Here is a 13,268-nt window from a genome sequence, read left to right as displayed (position 1 = left end):
TGCTGAATGAAGAGCTGGAAAATAAAATGTTTCCTGTTTTTCTGAGCTTAATAATTATAGTCCTGAGTAATTATAATTAGCTTCATTGATAGGATGGGCTTCCAGTCTAGAAAATTAGGTTTCTTTTAATCCTACACTGGCTATTTTTCTTTACCAAAATAGTCAAGTGTTTATTAAAGTTAATAACCAGAGAACCAAATCAATGAGTTAAAAATGTAAATGTGAATTTCTTGCTAGGGATAGTCCAACAATTCTTGGAAGAACTGTAGCTGCATGTGAATCCAAGCTTTTTCAGAAGGCAGGATTGAGAATTCATGTTTAGGAATTGATTTAAGAAAAATGTTAAGGGGAAGCCAATTGCTCTTGACCAAAGAGATTCTGGTTGTTTTAAGAAGTAACTTAGATATTTATGATATTAAAAATATCTTTTACTAATTTATATTATGAATAATTAATTCATGCAAAACTTGTTCCTTATTATCCTTTTTCATTTTCAAACAAAGAAATACACTGAATCACATTCAGGACCTTAAAGATGAATAAATTCAGGTGAGTGAAACAATACAGCAGTCATCCCAGTGTTTCTATCCTTCAGATCTTTTAATGTGGACTAAGCAACTTCCTTAAAAATTTGACAGAATATGATGGGATCATCTCAGTTCAAAGACTATTGCCCTACTGATTAGTGATTTCTTCCATCAGAGTTACCAATGACTTTCAAGTTGTTATATCGAGCAGTCAATTCCTAGTCCTCCTCGTGATAGATTAGCAGCACTGGACACAGTAGATAATTCTCTCGTTAATGTGCTGATTTTGCTTACCTTTCAGAACAATGTACTTTCCCCCCCCTCTACCCGATTTGTCTCGTTCTCTAGATTTTCTTTGAGTGTTTCTCATCTTCTTTCCCGACCTCTTAGTATTGGAGTGGCCCGAGATTCAGTCTAGGGAACTCTTCTATTCTCTGTTCTCACTCCATTTTGGTATTACCTAGTCCCATGGCTCTAAATACCATGTATATGCTGATGACTGCCCAGTTTATGGGCTTCCCAGGTGGTACTAGTGGTAAAGAATCTGCCTGCCAATTCAGGAGATGCAAAAGACGTAAGTTAGATCCCTGGGTTGGGAAGATTCCCTGGAGGTGGGCATGACCATGCACTCCAGTATTCTTGCCTGGAGAATCCCATGGAGGGAGGAGCCTGGTGGGTTACAGGCCATAGGTCGCAAAGAGTCAGACACGACTGAAGTGACTTAGCATGCACATGTGTCCAGTTTATACCTTTAGCTCAGACTTTCTCTCAAGTTTATGACTTCTAATACAATTTCTCATGTATCTTCCTCACTTGAGTGTCTAATAAATATCTCAAATTCAATTTGTTCAAACCTGAATTTCTTGTCTTTATCCTCCAATATGCTCTATCTGTGATCCTTCTCATCTTAGCTAGTAACTTTATCTTTTGAATTGTTCAGACCTCCAAAATTGAATTATCCTTAACTCTTTTCTTTCTCCCATACCTCACATTCAGGAAGTTCTGGTGGCTCTGCCTTCAAATATTTTTGGACTCTGACCACTTCTTACCACCTTACCACTTGTTGCCACTCTGGTCTGAAACAACATCATCTTTTTCCCACTTTATTGCTGAAGTCCTACTTGCTTTTTTCCTTGCTTCCCTGTAATCTTTTTTTTTTCCTGTAAAGATATGTTAAAAATAGAAAATAATCAAAGAAGTGAAGTGAAGTCGCTCAGTCGTGTCTGACTCTTTGCAACCCCATGGACTGTAGCCTACCTGGCTCCTCTGTCCATGGGATTCTCCAGACAAGAATACTGGAGTGGGTTCCCATTTCCTTCTCCAGCGGATCTTCCTGACCCAGGGATCGAACCTGGGTCTCCCGCATTGTAGGCAGAAGCTTGTACCTTCTGAGCCACCTGGGCAGTCAAATAATCAAAGCACTTCTCAGAACCTTGCATTGCTTCCTGGTTCACTCAGCTGATGTCATTACAGTGGCCAGAAGACCCTGTCTCCTCCCTCTTCTTACTTCTTTCATCTCTTTTCCAGTGACTCTCTATCCTGCTTCCTCTACTCCAACCATGTGAGGATTCTTAAATGCCAGGTGCACTACTGTCTTGAAGCATTTACTCTAGCTTTTTCTTCTCCCTGGAATGCCATTCCCCCAAATGTTTGTGCACCTAACTCTGTAACCTCTCTCAAATTCTGCTGCATTATCAATTTATCAGTGAGGTTTATCCTGACCATTGTATTGATAGTTTGCTTCACCCACGCATCCTGCGGTTCTCTCCATTTCCCTATGTCCCCATCCTGCATCTCCTCCTTTTAATACATAACATAATTAATTTCAGATGATTTATTATTTGATATCTCTCTCCCTAAAACATAAGCTCCAGATGGGAGTTTACAAATAAATAAAACATGCTTGTTTGTTCACTGGTGATGTTTCAAGCACTTAGGTCAGTGCCTGCATCTAATAGACAATCAAGAAATAGTTGTAGCATACACAACTTAATAGAGTGAATGAGTACAACTGAAAGTGCATTGTTAAGTGTTGAGCTGTGAATAGGTTGAGTGTCAAGAGTCCTGTTTTTCTAATTAAGACTATCTGCTTGGAAATTAAAAGCTGTATAGGAGTTAGCTTTTACTGCATAGCAGAACCTCACCTCAACACCTCAGTGGCAAGACAAGAAGAAGCGTCTCTTTTCACATGTCAAGGAGATGGCCTAGATGCTGGCATTGGCTGGACTCCCTCCAAGGTCTGGAGGTCAGCTGACTGTTTTGGCTGGAGCTCCTGGGATGACTCAGTTTTGCTTCACATGTCTCCCATTCTCCAGCAGGCTTGTCCGGGCATGTTCTCATGGTAATGGCTGAGGCGTGGACAAGAACAAGCCCCAGACTGCAAGCCAATTCCAAGCTTTTGCTTGCACTATCCATTGATGTCCAAGGACCCAAGCCAGTCAGATAACTGGGTCTTAGGCTTCGTGAGAGGGGCCTTTCAGAGTTGTGTGGCAAAGGCTACAAAGTTGGAACCATTTTTGTAACCTATCACAACCAGAAATATGAACTTTTCAGATTTTGGACTCAAGAATAGAGAATCATGAACTGTTACACTTGGAAGGGACCTATGGTTCATTTATTCTTCTTCCATACTCAGTGTAGGAACCCCCATCTAGCACTGCTGACAGCTGTGTTGGGGTGCTGAATGCAGATGTGAATTTTGTGTTCACACCTCATATACATGATGAGTGGATACAACTGGGCAAAAAAGAAAAAAAAAACAGGAGTAGATATGAGCCAGTAATTCTGGAAAAATAGGGGTTTGTTTTAGATATGCCATATTTCACTAATTCATTTAGATGTAGATTTGGACTTCCCTAGTAGCTCAGATGGTAAAGAATCTGCCTGCAATGCAGGAGACTTGGGTTCACTTCCTGGGCCGGCAAGATCCCCTGGAAAAGGAAATGGCAACCCACTCCAGTGTTCTTCTCTGGAAAATTCCATGAACAGAGGAGCCTGGTGGGCTATCGTCCATGGGGTTGCAAAGAATCAGACAAGACTGAGCAACTAACACTTTCAATTTGTTTTTAAAGGACAGAAAGAGGGATCTTCATTTACCTTTTCAAGGATAACCTTGTCTCACCTTGAATGAGACATAATTCAAAGTCATGCTGACAGATATTTACAAAAATTCCAGAACTGGGTCTTTCTTATATATTCCTATAATTTGCTTTTGCAAAAGCAAATCATTCTTGAGATAATGTAAGGACCCTTTCTGTGGATAGAACTTACAAAATGCAGAACTTTTGGGGTAGTAATTGTATGAATAAATTGCTATTTTTTAAGTTCTGTAAGCCTAAGACCTCATAAATGTTCATGTGTTTACTTTTTGTTTCAATGATTGTGACTAGGATAATAAATGGTGTTTAGGGCTGAAAGAACTTAAAGATTACTTAGTCCACCTCTTTGTTTTTCAGCTCATTGTTCTTGTCCAAGTTCCACAGCTAGGTAGCTGCTCAGACTGGAAGCCAAGACTCCTGACACCCAGCTCAAGGCTCTTTTCATTCAGCACTGCCTCACTGACCTAGAGGACTTATAGCATCATAAGAAACAGACACATGCATGAGCAACATGCTAATATCACACAGACCAAAATTATGACTTAGGAAACCTTACTGTGGGCCCCAAATCCTGTTCTTCTTCAATAAAAATATTAACGCATTTGGCTTAATTGCACAACAGAAGCACCAAAATAAATTTATATAGAAAATGTGCTCTTTATTTTAAAAAGAATTACTTAATATTACTTCCTATTGCTTAATATAATATAAAAAGGACATTTGCTCCTTCAGGCCAAGGGTTTTCACTATTTTGAGATAACAATGGCAATATATGTTGAAAGCCCATCTGTTTCTTTTTTTAAATATTTAGACTATTCTAGTATAAAAAATGGTAACTTTGCCAAATAAAAAGGAGGGCTGGCTAAGGGTCCAGTCTGAACCTGGCTCTTTCAAGGACTCTTGGGCAGATCATTTAATTGAGTTCAGAAAACTGAACTCAATTTTCACTTGTGAAAAATAGGAGCTTAGCACTGAGTGGTCTCTAGAGCATCTTTTGAGTCTTAAATTTTATATTTTATGAAGACAGAGTCAGAATCTAAAGCTAAAGTTATGTATATGAGTGTCCCATTATGAAGAACATATTGGGAAGTAGCTATCATATCAATATTTATATTTCAAGCTAAATTTTCAAAGTAGCTAGCAACTGGAAAAACCTGTTGGAATGGACAAAGCTATTCTCTTCATTGATTAGCATGAAAAGTGAATGTCTTCAGAGTGAAGAGTGTCACCAAAATGAGTTTGATGTTCATAGATGTTCATAGATAGGAGCAAATGGCTATAACACCACTACATCAAACAGATCAAGAATAAAGCTTGTTGATAGATAGGGCTTTGAGAAGATAACTAATTTCTTTTTTTGGTATTCAGTTCAGTTCAATTCAGTCCCTCAGTCATGTCTGACTCTTTGTGACCCCATGGACCACAGCATGCCAGGCTTCCCTGTCCATCACCAACTCCCAGAATTTACCCAAACTCATGTCCATTGAGTTGGTGATGCCATCCAACCATCTCATCCTCTGTTGTCCCCTTCTCCTTCTACCCTCAATCTTTCCCAGCATCAGGGTCTTTTCAGATGAGTCAGCTCTTCGCATCAGGTGGTCAAAGTATTGGGAGTTTCAGTGTCAACATCAGTCCTTCCAATGAGCACTCAGGACTGATCTCTAGAGATGTATTAATTGTAGGTGGGCTTCTCGGGTGACACTAGTGGTAAAGAATCTGCCTGCCAGTGCAGAGGTGGGTTCAATTCTTGGGGTGGGCAGATCCCCTGGGGAAGAGAATGGTAACTCACTCCAGTATTCTTGCTGAGAAATCCCATGGACAAAGGAGCCTGGTGGGCTATAGTCTATGGGGTCACAAGGAGTCAGACATGACTGAGCAACTAAACAACAACAAAGTTATGTTTAAAACTTGAGTCCCAAGAGCTGGTGAAACTTTACAGTGTCTGCTTTGTGGAACAGAGAAAGGAAAAGGCTGAAAAGAGTGTTTTGAGAAGTTCCTGATTAGATACCAGACAAATGAGTCTGGTGATTTTGGCTTGAAAACTTATCCAGTAGGTATAAACTGACACACATGAGATGAGATGTCTTAGAAATCTTGAAAATATATGCCAACCCTAAAAGAGATTTAAAGGTAAAGTGATGAGACATGTGGAAAGAAAGGTTCTGGTTACACCTGGAGACAACACATGGTTTAGTTTAAGCTTCACTGAGCAAATAAAAGTAATGAGAAATATGAAAATTATACTTAGGGGGTTGTATCTTTAAAAGTTTCCTTAAGACTAGTTACTATTATATTTATTTTATATTAACTTTTTGGCAGTCTTACTTAGAAAATTTTATATAACAAATGTCCGGCCAACTCCAAACTTCTTGCCTAAATCATTTAAAATAAGGGTAACCTTTATTGAGCATTTACTATGTGGAGGTGTTTGGAGACACAAGGGTCTGACACAAGGATCACTGAACATAGTGTCTAGGCAACCTAATGATTCAAAGAGACCTTTCACTTAAAAGGTGACCAACCCCCTTCCTTCCCTCAAAAGACCTGGAATTTAAGTTGGCCTAAATATTCCTGCTGTCTCAGTTTATCCACCAGTTCCAACCTTAGTGATATCTATTATACTTTGTACTCCCAGGAATCAAGCTCAAGTTTGCTGGCTGGCCTTTCGTATTTTGTGGTTTCAAGTTTTGGCTGATATTCATGGGGATATGTCCTATTGCCAAGCTAAGTCCTGCCCATCCTAGATTTATTTCTATCTCTTTGTGGGTCCCAGTCTCACAGAAAACATTCCTGTATGAATCCATTAACTGCTTCATCAGATGCTCCCAAGAATCAAAGGCATGAATTATATTTTGATAAGTAATAGTTGGTACACAAATATTAGGTTTTATCTTTCATTTGTGATGTAGTATGATGTTTATGTCTTTAGCTTTTTGAATCAGTCTCCCTGGCTTCAAAATTTCGCTCTGCCTAGAAATGAATGACCATGAACAAGATAATTAACCTCTGCAGATCTCAGTGGACTATAATAATACCTACCTAATATGCTTGTGCAAGAATTAATCTATAGTTTTTATTATTGTATTTGGCCTGTAGTGAGCCCTCCATAAAAGTTGGTTGCAACAATAATAGGAGTACACTCAAAGCCAGGAGTTTTCACCACCATGAGTCACTGTTATAATGATGAGTTGCACTTCTTGGAAAAGATCAATAAAGACTGCTGGAGAATCAGGAAGGGCTTCATGCCCAACATGCAGGTTGAAGGAGTTTGCTATGTGAATGATGCTTTGGAAAAATTAATGTTTGAAGAATTAAGGAATGCCTGTCGAGGTGGTGGTATTGGTGCCTCCCTGCCAGCTATGAAACAGATTGGCACTGTGGCCTTCCCTGGGATTGTTCATCAATCTGTTGGTTTTCCTAATGTCCATTCAAGTTATGGGTTTGCTATTGGGAATAAGGCAGCCTTTGATATGAATGACCCTGAGGCAGTGGTATCTCCAGATGGTGTCGGATTTGATGTTAACTGTGGTGTCTGCTTGCTGAAAACCAATTTAAATGAAAGTGATGTTCAGCCTGCGAAGGAGCAACCCATCCAAGCTATGTTTGACCACAGTCCTGTTGGGGTGGTAAAAGCCAAAGACTTGGAGGAAGCCTTGGAGATGGGTATAGACTAATTCTTGAGAGAAGGCTATGCCTGGGCAGAGGACAAGGAGCATTGTGAGGAGTACAGAAGGATGCTGCAAGCTGACCCCGATAAAGTCTCAGCGAGGGTTAAGAAAAGAAGCCTCCTCCAGTTGGGGACTCTGGGAGCAGGCAACCACTATATAGAAATCCACGTTGTTGATGAGATTTTCAGTGAGTCTGTAGCTAAGAAAATGAGCATCAGCCATAAGAGACAGATGTGTATGATGATCAAAAGTGGAAGTAGAGTCTTCTTGGGCCACTAAGTAGCCACAGATGCTCTCGTAGCTATGGAAAAAGCCATGAAGAGAGACAGGATCATAGTCAACGATCATCAGTTGGCTTGTGCTCAAACTGCTTCCCCGAAGGGTCAGGACTACCTGAAGGCAATAGCAGCAGCTGAGAAAGGAAATCAGTCCTGAGTATGGCTTAGAAGGACTGATGCTGAAGCTGAAGCTCCAATACTTTGGCCACCCGATTCGAAGAACTGACTCCTTAGGAAAGACCCTGATTCTGGGAAAGATTGAAGGCAGGAGGAGAAGGAAACGACAGAGGATGAGATGGCTGGATGGCATCACCAACTCAATCAATGGACAAGAGTTTGAGAAAGCTCTGGGAGTTGGTGATGGACAGGGGAGCCTGGCATGCTGCAGTCCATGGGCAAAGAGTTGGACAGAACTGAGCAATTGAACTGAACTGAACTGAGAACTATGCTTGGGTCAGCTACTCTTCCATGACCTTCTTAACCTATCAGGCTTTTGTCAAGGTCTTCAACACAACCCCTGACAACTTGGCCCTACATGTGATCTATGATGTTTCTCACAATATTGCCAAAGTAGAACAACATGTAGTGGATGGGAAGGAAAGGACTTTGTTAGTACACAGGAAGGGGTCCATCTAATGCTTCCCTCCTCACCATCCCCTCACTGCAGTTGATTACCAACTCACTGGACAACCAGTGCTCATTGGTGGCGCCATGGGAACCTGTAGCTGTGTTCTTACTGGCATTGAGCAGGGCATGACTGAGACCTTTAGAACAACTTGTCATGGAACGGACCTTGCATAGTCCTAAGCAAAGTCAAGACATAGTTTAGATTTCCAGGATGTCCTAGACAAATTGGCAGATGTGGGAATTGCAGTCCAAATTGCCTCACCCTGGCTGGTCATTGAAGAGGCACCTGAGTTCTCTACGAGTGTGACAGATATGGTGAACACCTGCCATGATCCCGAAATCAACAAGAAGTCCATTAATCTGAGGTCAATTGCTGTTATCAAAGGATAGAACGCTGACTGCCGCCCCCGGACACCGCTGATCCTCACTGAAGTGGAAATGGATGAAAACATTCTTCGGACATCAGACTTGAGACTTGAGAGGTTCCAGGGTGTGCTGCTTTAGCTGCCTGTTTCAGAATGGCTGGTGGGGCGACCTCCAATTCTGGAGTCAGTGTTGTCAACTTTCCTTCTGGAAGGAGTCATGTTGTCCCCATTTGGAAAGGAAGGCATATGCTTCCTCTCTGATTATCCCACAGATTTTTAGGAAAATCTGTTAGTGGGTGGGGCTAAGTCAAAAATTTGCCCTTACTCAGTCACACAAGTCTTCCTTCACCAGAATGAAATTCTTTACATCAACCTCTTTTTCCAGCCTGAGAGGTGTTGTGAAGAACATTCCATTAACTAGCAAGGGTTTGGAATGTTTCTTTTTTCCCTCTGTTTGTCACTTTGTTCACTTAGCCTCTCTTTTATCCCCTTGCCCTGCACTGAGCAAACCCCTAAAAACCATTCTTACTTGGTGCATACAAATGGGTCAAAGCAGGATGTTGAAAAGGTGGATAATGGTACAAGTTATAGAGGGGGGATGTGTGCGGAGGTGTCGGGATGGGTACCCAAAAGAGAAAATCACTCTTCATAGACTTGTTACCTTTGTCACTCTAAATAGAAGGCCGAGTTTTGACTTACCTGTAACAATGGCATCAGCTGGTGTCTGTCATTAATTAGGCCTGGTCAGGGAGACTTTTCTTGAATAATAACTTGGCATGGCTGCATCAGACAGCCCCCACAAAATACTGAGTATCTTTACATTTGTGATTGACATTATTATAAAACATCAAATGGCCACAGCTGTGATGCTAACAGTTACTCTGTGTTGACAGGTTGACTAGTCTTGTGCTACCTAATCAGACGAGGTGCTATGTACTGTGATGCCCAAAGATGTTAAAGTTATAGGCTACTAAGGCCACAATTGAGTCCAAACACTAAAACAGAAAAACCTAATAAACTTGTAATACATTGTCTATATGTCATCCTTAATATTTTATAGCCTAGGACAGTTAGTATTTCTACTTGATTCACTTTGGTCAGTGGTCCTGTTTTCTGATTTTCTTCCTGGTTGCTTTCAGAGACGTACCTTAAAGATATTCTTTTCTAACACTTACTTCTCAAAGCCTGGCGTGCTGCAGTCTATGGGGTCACAAAGAGTCAGACTCGACTGAGCTACTGAACTGAACTGATCTCTTAACTTAAAATAAACCTCCCCCCTCCACTGGAGCATCTTCTAAATGCAGAGTCTCTTCTAGAGGCTAAAATAAAGCAGACTTCCTCTGAAAAAAATGTGACATGAAATAGCATGTCTTTACTCTGAAAACTTAGTAACTTTAATGATTTTGATGGTAGAGTTTGAAAGGTATCAACAAGTTAGTAATATTAATGCAATAATTTATAATTATTAATTATAATTTATAATATATAATTACTTATGCCTCTGGGTTGGACCAGTGACCATTGTGCACAAATGACTTGATGATGCAGGTTGCCTGTGAACAGTGGAGGGCATTTGAAGATGAGAAAGAGGCTTCTGGCAGGTGGTAGGTTCTCTAGAGATGAGCCAAGACTGAGTATCTGTGTGGACTCTGTCTAACTGGGCTTTCCCAGTGATCTCATTTAGCAAAGTCCACTGCCAAAACTGTGATGTCAGTGTAGGAAATGCTGTCGATCATCCTAGGTACATATGTTACGTCCTGTTGGATGCTTTGAAAGTCACTCTTTGGGGAGGGGAGAGGGGAGCAAATGAAGAAGAGAAATAAAGAGGAATGGTTTGTGCCATGGTGTTTCTGTGTTATAAGCTTTTCTGATATGTAGCATTTCTCCCAAACTTGGCCCTCTTAATGACCTTGGGAAATAGTGGTTAATATTTTGGGTTCAAAAAGAAAACTGCAAACATTGTTTTCCTTGTTCTAAAGATGTCATTTTCCCATTTGAAGCAAAAAACCATTTTATTTATTTATTTTTTATTTTTATTATTTGGAGGCTAATTACTTTACAATATTGTAGTGGTTTTTGTCATACATTGACATGAATCAGCCATGGATTTACATGTATTGGACTCTGTGGGAGAAGGCGAGGGTGGGATGTTTCGAGAGATCAGCATCGAAACATGTATAATATCTAGGGTGAAGCAAAAAGCCATTTTAAAATGAATGTTCAAATGAAGTTGAAAAAATAAAGAGTACACTCAATTTTTGCCTTGTCTACTTAATCTAATCTACATATAAAATGCAATCCACTATACTATTATAATTAATCAAGAATTATTAGTAATCAATTATTATGTATTTAGTTCAGTTTGGAAAATCAGCAATATGTAAAATGTAGTTGTTTCACCCCAAGGAACCTGTAATTTAACCTCCTGTCAACCTTGGCATTCAGAATTCTTACCTTCTCAGTTCAGTTCAGTCGCTCAGGTTTATCCAACTCTTTGTGACCCCAAGGACTGCAGCACCAACTCCCAGAGCTTGCTCAAGCTCATGTCCATTGAGTCGATGAGGCCATCTTACCATCTCATCATCTGTTGTCCCCTTCTCCTCCTGCCTTCAGTCTTTCCCAGCATCAGGGTCTTTTCAAATGAGTCAGTTCTTTGCATCAGGTGGCCAAAGTTCGGAGTTTCAGCTTCAGCATCAATCCTTCCAATGAACATTCAGGACTGATTTCCTTTAGGATTACTTCTTTGATCTCCTTGCAGTCCAAGGGACTCTAAGAGTCTTCTCCAACTCCACGGTTAAAAAAATGAGTTTTTTGGCTCCAAGCTTTCTTTATGATCCAACTCTCACATCCATACATGACTACTGGAAAAACCATAGCTTTGACTATACAGACCTTTGTTGGTAAAGTAATGTCTCTGCTTTTTAATATGCTGTCTAGGTTTGTCACAGCTTTTCTTCCAAGGAGCAAGCGTCTTTTAATTTCATGACTGCAGTCACCATCTTTAGTGATTCTGGAGTCCAAGTAAATAAAATCTGTCCCTGTTTCCATTGTTTCCCCATATGTTTGTCTTAAAGTGATGGGACTGGATGCCATGATCTTTGTTTTTTGAATGTTGAGTTTCAAGCCAGCTTTTTCACTCTCCTCTTTCACTTTCATCAAGAGGCTCTTTTGTTCCTTTATAGCTTTCTGCCATAAGGGTTACCTTCTGAATCACATCTATTTTTTAAAATTTATTTTAATATATTTCTTGGAGAATAATTGTTCTACAATGCTGTGTTGGTTTCTGCCTCACAACAAGGTGAATTAGCCCTAAATATTCCCTGGTATACATATATGGTATACACCATATATCCCTGGTATGCATGTCCCCTCCTTTTGAATCTCCATCCCACCCGCCCCCATCCCACCCCTCTGGTCCTCACAGAGCCCTGAGCTGAGCCCCTTGTGTTATGCAGCAACTTCCCACTGGCTCTCTGTTTTACAGTAATTTATATATTTTAATGCTATTTTCCCAATTCGTTCCATCCTCTCCTTCCCCCCACTGTGTCCATAAGTCTGTTCTCTATGTCTGCATCTCTATTCCTGCCCTGCAAATAGATTAATCAGTACCAGTTTTCTAATTCCATGTTATTATACGATAGTTGTTTTTTTCTCTTCCTTACTCACTTCCCTCTAACAGGCTCGATGTTCGTCCACCTGTGATCTGCTGTCAGAATCCTGGTGTTAACCCAGGTACTGAACATCTTGAACCTTGCCAGTCTAAGGACAAGCTGAATACGGTGGTGGGCAGTCAGTTCCAGCTGCAGGAGACCAGTTTCTGCCATCTTGGCACTTGATGCTTGACCTCACTGCCTTTGACATTAACATATATTTACTTCATTGTCTGCCTTCTGCCTCCTCACTTTCATTTTGACTCTTTGGCATGATCCCGTCTACATAAAGCTTTGATTTTTAACTACTAGGTCGTATATGTAACTGATCATTTCTCATTGCTTGAATCATGTCTAGACTTCGCTGTCACTTACCCATGGTTATGCATACCACTCAGCTCTGGCCTCAGTACTTTCTTGGAATCTTCTCCCGAGTGGCAGACTGTCCATACCCCTTAGCTTTGAACCCTTTTTGACTGTGCTGTTCCCCAGCAGCCAGCCAGCTACCTGGCACTGCACTTAATGTATCTTTGTTTATTAAACACTTAATTGAATAGTATGTAGATTTCATCTTCTAGGTGCCAGGTTGAGTTGAGCCAAGTTAATGACTTTAGTATTTTATTTTAAAAATATGTTCATCTCATATCTATGTGTGTGCTTAGTCACTCAGTTGTGTCCAACTCTTGCGACCCCATAGACAGTAACCTGCCAGGCTCCTCTGTCCATGGGATTCTCCAGGCAAGAACACTGTACTGGGTTGCCATTTCCTTCTCCAGGGGATCTTCCCAACCCAGGAATCGAATCCTGGTCTCCTACATTCCAGGCACATCTATGCAGTTGGCTTTTTTTTTTTCAATTTATTTTTATTAGTTGGAGGCTAATTACTTTACATCATTGCAGTGGTTTTTGTCATACATTGAAATGAATTAGCCATGGATTTACATGTATTCCCCATCTGCAGTTGGCTTTTTAAGTTCTAGAAGCAGAGACTGTCATATTCTTGTTTTATTCATAGCACAGTGATATCTTATAAATAGTTGTTATTGATGGTGAGT

General features: G+C 40.5%; 1 protein-coding gene and 1 pseudogene across 1 annotated transcript in view; both read left to right on the top strand.

Annotated features, from left to right (window-relative positions):
* The window catches only part of ESR1 (estrogen receptor 1), a 386,555-nt gene that overhangs the window by 194,911 nt on the left and 178,376 nt on the right, over nt 1-13,268 (top strand). The window lies entirely within an intron of this gene.
* On the top strand, nt 6,790-8,588 carry LOC139033041 (RNA-splicing ligase RtcB homolog; annotated as a pseudogene).

This window comes from Odocoileus virginianus, chromosome 34 (assembly GCF_023699985.2).
Source record: "Odocoileus virginianus isolate 20LAN1187 ecotype Illinois chromosome 34, Ovbor_1.2, whole genome shotgun sequence".
NCBI lineage: Eukaryota > Metazoa > Chordata > Mammalia > Artiodactyla > Cervidae > Odocoileus > Odocoileus virginianus.
This window is presented reverse-complemented; position numbering and strand designations above follow the sequence as displayed.